We start from the raw sequence: 7,655 nt of genomic DNA on the forward strand, positions 1-7,655 counted from the left end.
AAGTAGAAAGATGATGGTGGAGAAGGGAACAGAGACTGGGTCCTGAAAAACTGTAGACCATGCGTAGAAGCTTACACATTCTCCTGTAAACAGTGGAGACCCAGTGAAGAGTTTTCATCTGAGGACAGATGGAGATATATAGATATGTAGTATCATTACAGGAAATGGCCAGAGACAGAGATGGGGATAGGGTGAAACCAGAAATGGAGACCAGCCATTGTGATAATCCAGGTGAAAGATGGCAAGTGCTGCCAACAAGGCAGGAACAGTAAAAACTGAGAGGAAGCAACAGACAGGAGATAGTATATAGGAAGTGTGCAGAGCTATGTGTACACAGGGGCCTTTGTCTGCATTTTCCACTGCTGACACCCCAAAACACGGTACAACATTAGGAAATGCATAAGAAATTGTTAAATAAATGCATCAACAGGATTCATGTGGTGACTGGATTAGAAATGCTGGGAGAATATCTAATGGGGTGTCCTCATCTGTTTTGTGTTGCCATGACAAAATACCACAGACTGGGTAATTTATAAAGAAATTTATTTGGCTCATGATTCTGGAAGCTGGGAAGTCCAAGAGCACAGCACCAGTGTCTGCCTGGCATCTGGCAAGCACTTTCTTCCTGCATCATCTGATGGTAGAAAGCAAAAGTGTGAGCAAAGGCCAGAGTCAGAGACAGAGAGAGCTGAATTTGCTTTTATAACCACCCGCTCTCATGGTAATGAACCCACTCCTGCAACAACAAAATCGATCCACTCATGAGAGCACAGCCCTTACTGCCTAATCACCTCTTACTGGGCCTACCTCTTAATATCTTCACAATGGCAATAAAATTTCCACCTGAGTTTTGGAGGGGACATTCAAACCACAGCATGGGGTATCTCTTCTCTCAGTGTTTTCCTGATTTCTCTAAAACTGGTGTCACCCAGGGCACTTACTAAAAATACAGATTCCCAGAAACCCCCACCCCAATTCCTCAGTCTTGGTAGTGACCTCAAAATCTTTATTTTGAGGAAGAACTACTAATCTTCTCTCAGTGTTTTCCTGATTTCTCTAAAACTGGTGTTACCCAGGGCACTTACTAAAAATACAGATTCCCAGAAACCTGCACCCCAATTCCTCAGTCTTGGTAGTGACCTCAAAATCTTTATTTTGAGGAAGAACTACTAATTAGTGGTGATAAACTAATGATTAATTTGTTAAATCCTGCTAAATTAATTAAAACATTATTAGTAAAAAAGGACAAGGATGCTGGGTATGTCAGTGAGGTACCATGATGCAATCTTGTTTACTCACTCCTCAGCTCTGTTTAGAGATTCTCCTAGACACTCCTATTTGTATACTAGAGGACTCACAGTACAATTACTTGTGTTGTTTTAGGAAAACAAATGACTACATTATAACCCATATTGCTTCCGTCTGTCTTTATGATACTCAGGCAATACACAAATCCTTCTGGAAATCCCCACCATCAGGATCATGTCTTTGGGCTGATCAGTAAGGCAGTGGCAAAACCTCTAGATTGTTTCTTGTGGCATGCAGACCAGTGCCCACCTGGGAAGTGCTCATAAATGGCCCATGTAAGAATAAAAACTGAGATGTAATCATGAGAAACATCTCCAGAACTATTAACATCTTGGACCTGATCATCATTGTAGGACTGTCCTGTGCATTGTAGGACGTTATCAGCATTCCTGGCCTCTACCACTAGATACCAGTAGCACTTTTCTCCCAGTTTTGACAACCAAAAATGTTCTAGACCTTGCTAAATGTCCCCACAAGACAAAATGTCCCAGACGAGAACTGCTGCTGTATAGCAATTTGATACAGTAATTTTATGTCTGCTGAATCTAATAATATAAAAAATTGAGGTTCCCATTGTGTGTCTTTTTATCTCATTTTTTCATTTGTGATTATCATATTTTACTATTAATTTATACAGAGTTTTAAAAATGGCCCTTTCCTACATGCAGCTTGAAACACTGAAACTTCAAGAAAGTCATTGTAAAATACAGATGTGGTCCTTAGAAGAAAGGGTACAACCTTGGACTCTCCAGCATCCCTCTGCCATAGTCAATACTACAAGATGACTTATTAAGAAATTAGCTAACCTTTATATATGTTTTTGCTCCTATAGCTCATCATGGAAAAATCTAACACTCCCACCATTGCTACAAAGAAAGAAGCAGCCAGATCTAGGTTCACCATCCTCCAGTGATAGTAAATAATTCTTTTGTGTTTCCCAGGATGGATGAAAAATTGCTGGATGGGGGTGAACCACCTAGAGACAAACCCTAAAAACCATTTTATGATAGAAAGGCCTTGGTGAGAAGTCACAAACTGGTCAGCCACAGGTTAAATTTTGTCTACAGACAGATTTTATTTGGCTCCCACATTGATTTTTTTAAAAATCAATTACTAAACTATCTCTCATAAAAATCCCAATTCCCAGCTTCTCTTGAAAAATCAGAATCTTTTGGCGACTGGTCCTGCCTTCTCTCATGATGTCAATCAGCCCAAGTTGAAAAGCAGCCACCGTCCTCAGCTCTCTCCTGCAGTCCCCTGACACAGCCCACTTCCCAGGCTGGGTAGGCATGTGAGTTGGCAGTTTCTGGGCTAGACTCACAGAGAAAATAATCTGGGTGACTGGAAAAACAGAGGGGACAGAGGATTTGGACTTTGAGGGTGGAAAGAGGTAGGGACAAGGACTCTCTAGGCCTGGGGGAGGGCAGATCAGAGGCCCAAATGCTTGCAGTTGCTAGGCAGTTTGGATCCTGGGCCTTGGAGATAGGTGGTCATCAGATGGGACTGGCAATGTGAGCACCTCCATAGATGGGTGCAGTTAGGTGGTGCCTGATCTTCCTGACTGTTCCATTGGAAGTTGAGCCACAAGACTAGTCTGGCTGAACAGCCACGACCTTCACAAGCAGGTGTGCAAGGTCCTCTTCCATCACCAATGACTTGGTCTTGTAAGACTCAGGGGGTCCCCAAATTCCATTGCTAGAGAATGTCTACCCAACCTGGCAAGTGAGCACTCAAACCGAACTTAATAGACCTTACAAAAATAAGTAACTGTGACATTGATTGCTGTCTGAGTGCCAGGGAGCAATTGCCATCTGTTAGAGAAACATTTAGTGAATATCTACTGTGTGCAGACTCTAAGGCTCCAAAGATAGATCAAACAAAGCAGTGCTCCTTGCCCCGCAATGCTCTCTGCTGAGGGATGGAGACAGCTGTGTAAAAGATAATTAGGAAAAATTGGGCAAGTGCTATTTCAGAGGGTGAACCAAATCCTAGAGCAGCCAAAGGGTGAATAACATAGTCTCTGGTTGGAGAAACAGGGGCTATCCAGAGGAGATGGCATCTCAGCTGGGCTTAGAAGATTAGGTGGAGTTTACTAGGTAAACAAAAGGAGAAGGGGGGGGGCATTGTAGCCAATGGAATCAGCTTGTGCAAATAGAGAAGGCTGGATGGAGGCTTACAGAAAGGAGCAGCAGTTTAGTGTGTGGCTAGAATAGAGGGTGAGTGGACACAGTGGTAGGGACTTAAGGAAGGTTTGGGGATCAAGTTATGTCTTCAAGTCAAGGTGACCCAAGCTTGTAGGTTGCATGTAGACTCAAAATAGTGTGAAAGTATCAGCTTTGTTTCTTTAGAAGTGAAATCTGGTGGCAAATTAAAGCTAGACGAGTCAAGAAGAACTGGAGCCAGACAGACAAATTCTGAGGCTGTTTACAAACCTGAAATAAGGCAGTGACCATAGTGAGACATCAAGGAGGCATTTTCTAGAAAGTTCAAGATTTGCATTAAACATGGGGGTGGGAGAGAGGAAGGAGTTGAGGATGACTCATCTAGACTGGGTGGATGATGAAAACTATCAACAGAAATTTTTAAATAATAAAGAACAAAAAGCATATTTGGGGAGATAACATAGATAATGAATTATTTGGAACAAGTTTGAAACAACTGTGAGAACTTCAAATAGATTTATCCAAAAGATGCTTAAAAATAAGGTACTAGAGTTTTAAAGAGCAAGAAAGTGAGAAAGAGATTTTGGACAGAGATTCCACAAATGATTGGTGAAGCCACATGACAGACTGATATTGCCAGAAGGAGAAAAGGAACAAGCACTGGAGAGGATCCAGCATTAGGAGAAAGAACAAACTATCGGAGCAGTGGGAAGGTGAAGACTAGAGCAGAAACCAATGGAGAAGGGAGTTTCAAGAAGTTGTCAACCCTGATGGGTCCTGCAGAGGATGTGCAGGAAATTATCCACGGGATTTTGCAATTAGGAGGCCATCAGAGACCTTAGCTACAGCCACATGGGGGGTTGGGTGGGGGGTGGAGATGGCCAGAAGCCGGAATGCAGTGGGGCTGAGGAGGGAACTCAGGGTTTTTGGGGGTCGAGATGGCAAAGGCAGACTAATAATTCAAAACTGTTATGTTACAGCTAAGACGGGAGTTAGGCTAGAAGCTTGAAGTAGGCTACAACTGTGGTATTTTAGCTTTGTCTAATTTCTTGCACCGAAGATGTCTTGAGTATATTCATGGGGAGAGGAAAGAACCCAGTAAAAAGAGAGAGGCCAAAAATTCAGGACAGAGAAGATTCCAGGGCATGTTCCAAGTGAGGCCATTACTTGTCTGAGAGTGAGGGAAAGACCACAAACACTGTTTTCAGAGGAGTGATGAGAGGGAAATTGGCTTGAGGAAATGTTTCATGAAAAATCTAGCATTTCTCAAGGTGTGGCTTGGGGAGCAGGAGAGTGCTTCCCCAGCCATACTAGTGAACCCCCAACAGGCTCATGGGTCCCTCCCCATGGTCCACCTGTGTGAAAGCAAAATACTTCAGCCCAAAATATACTTCTGTGACATATTTCAAGATGGCTAATTCAGGGAGACTGGAAAAACAAGATTAGCTAGAAGGCTGCTTTTTGTGGAAAGAAATTTACATCTGTACAAACAGGCGGGCTTCCTCTGAGGCCCCTCCTTTGGCTACTATCTGTTCTTTCTAATTTACCTGAGATATTTTCATCTGCTCTAATTTACCTAAGATATTTTCATCTGCATAAGAAGACAGCCTCTGCTTAACTGTAACTTCTGCCTGCCTCCTTTCACCTGTGAGGCCACCTCCTCAGAGCTCCAGAGAAACCTGGGCTCAGGCCATTGTTCTGGGCCACCTTCTCTCTCTCTTAGGAACACTGGTGTACAAGCTTTGCACCCCACTGGGAAACCGGAAAGCTATTCTCTCTCAATTCCCCCGTGCATTGCCCCCTCCCAGCATATTAAAATAATAAAACTTGTTATGCCTTTTCTTTATATTATGTGAAGATTGACAGTTGATATTTTTTAGTGAACCCTCAGTGTTATGGCCAACGTCCAATGGGTGAAAGAAATTTGCCCATGAGAACCGGGTGATAGGAATAGGAAAAGAGTTTATTTCTGGCAGCCAGGGCTACTACGCAGGCCAATCAAAGTGCGCAGCCCCGAGTTAAAACCTCTCACAGCTTTTATTTTTAGCTAGGCGGGAATTTTTCGCACCTGACACAATCTAGCCAATGCAAGCAAGCCAGCAATACATAAGCTAATTTTGTGGGTAGCCCTGTAGCCCCTCCCCACCCTGGATTCCCCATAGGGACTTTTCAGGCTAAAATGGCAGAGCCGCCTAAAATGGCATTGGCCATGCTACTCTGTTTATTCCCCCATTTATTTTAGCAAGCGACTTGTACAGAAGCAGAATGCATATGTTAAGGTCAGTAGGGGTTGGGGCATCCCCCTTAACATCAGGATGAAGAGGAAGTTTTCCCTTGGCTCCTACACACCAAATTAGGACCTCAGAGAGGTAGACCCCAGGACCTGCATTTTAAATCAGCACCCCAGGGGGCCACATGTGAGAAATGACGTGGAGTAACAGTAAAAAGAGTGGCCTCTGAAGCCAAATTCCTGAGTTCAATGCTCATCTCTGCCGCTGACCAGGCGTATGATCTTAGGGATTTACTAAACCTCTCTGTGCCTCAGTTTTCTCCTCTGAAAAATGGGGATGATAATATCTTCCTCAAAGGGGTATTGGCGAGGAGTAAATGAACGAGCACATGGCAATGACTTACAACAGTGCCTGGCACATGGTAAATGCACAAGAAATGTGAATGCATTGTCTTTACTCGAGGCCTTCCATCATAATGGTTCTGAGGTTATAGTACGCCCACGAATCACTTGGGGAAGCTTTTTAAAATTCCAAATTCCACAACTGAAACTCCAGAGATTCTGACAGAGTTGGTCTGAGGAAAAAAATCTGTATTTTAAGCAAGCCCATCTTCTCCCTAAATAATTCTGGTGTGAATGGGCACAGGACCGCACTACCAGAATCATTGTTCTCTAGGTTAAGCCCATCAGTGTGGCTGCACCCTTGTTCCCAGCTCTGTCTACACATGGGAGCATCAGGATGGCTCTGAGCCCTCCCAAGGCCCTCCTGAGGCCCTCCCAAGAGTGTGCAGTGAGAAGAGAAAGGGCTGCCAATTAGAGCTCATTGTGAAGATTTCTAAAGCAACTCTTGCTTTTAAAAACCCTGACTCTGAAAGTAGTTTCACCCAAATTAGTCATTTGTCTGCTTTAATTGCTACTGGTGTTTTATTTGGGGGAAAGCAATTTGAAAAGAGATATATGTGTATACATAGGAATTAAATTTTAGAGACATGCAGCTATCTTTTTTGGTGTATTTATAGCATAACCATTACTCTGTGTGTTGCTTTCAAACCTGACATTACAAAAAACAAGAGCAATAAAACTTAAAATGTAAATAGGCTCAGCATACCACACATTTTCTTCCAATTGGGTAGAGGCTCTACAATTTCAACTTGAGTACTTAGCTCAAGGGATGGTTATTTACATAAATAAAAGTAATGGAAAAAATGATTGGAGGTGAAATGAGATTCCTCCTGGCAACGCTATGTAAAAAAGGGTAATTGAAAGGAGAAGCCAGGTGTCTGGCCTCCTGTGCGCACTGCAAATGAGTCTCACTTGCTTGGTTGTTTTTTTTGTTTGTTTGTTTGTTTTCTGGGCAACTTTAGCTAACTTACTGCGAGTGCTGGCTTTCAGCTGTGTTGGGGTACCGTTCCTGGGTGGCATGGGTGGGGGTGTCCTGGGGTCTCCTGCTGAGGAAAAGCAGTGGCCAAGAGGGTCAACTTCTATTCTTCCTCAACCCAGAGCAGATTCATATTTACCAGGGTTCTCTGCCTATTTTTTGTTAAAAACATCTGAGCTTTTCTGCTTAAAATGTTTCTAGAACCAATGATACAAGGTTGCAAATGGGATGTCTGAAGCCACAGTTGGTCCACAGAAGGTGATTTCTTTGACCTACATAGTGTTCTTAAAATTTCTAAATAGTTGCCAGTTTTTTTTGTTTTCTTTTGTTTTGGTTTTTTTCTTGATTGGGAGAGTTTACACTTGAAAGGGCAGACGGACCCGAGCTGATAAGGCGACAGGACCCGAGCTGACAATTCTCCAGAGAAGTTCCACTTTATTCAAGGACTGCACACGCATTTATAGGGAGCCGCGTTCCGGGGTTGGATAGGGGGTGTATAGGGCGGTAGCTGATTGGACGGGGCTGGGCAGGAGGTGAGCCTTGACCTGTGACTGGCTGAGGTTTGGCACAGGTGGGC

This window comes from Galeopterus variegatus, unplaced genomic scaffold (genome assembly GCF_000696425.1).
Source record: "Galeopterus variegatus unplaced genomic scaffold, G_variegatus-3.0.2 Scaffold1051, whole genome shotgun sequence".
NCBI classification, from domain to species: Eukaryota; Metazoa; Chordata; class Mammalia; order Dermoptera; family Cynocephalidae; genus Galeopterus; species Galeopterus variegatus.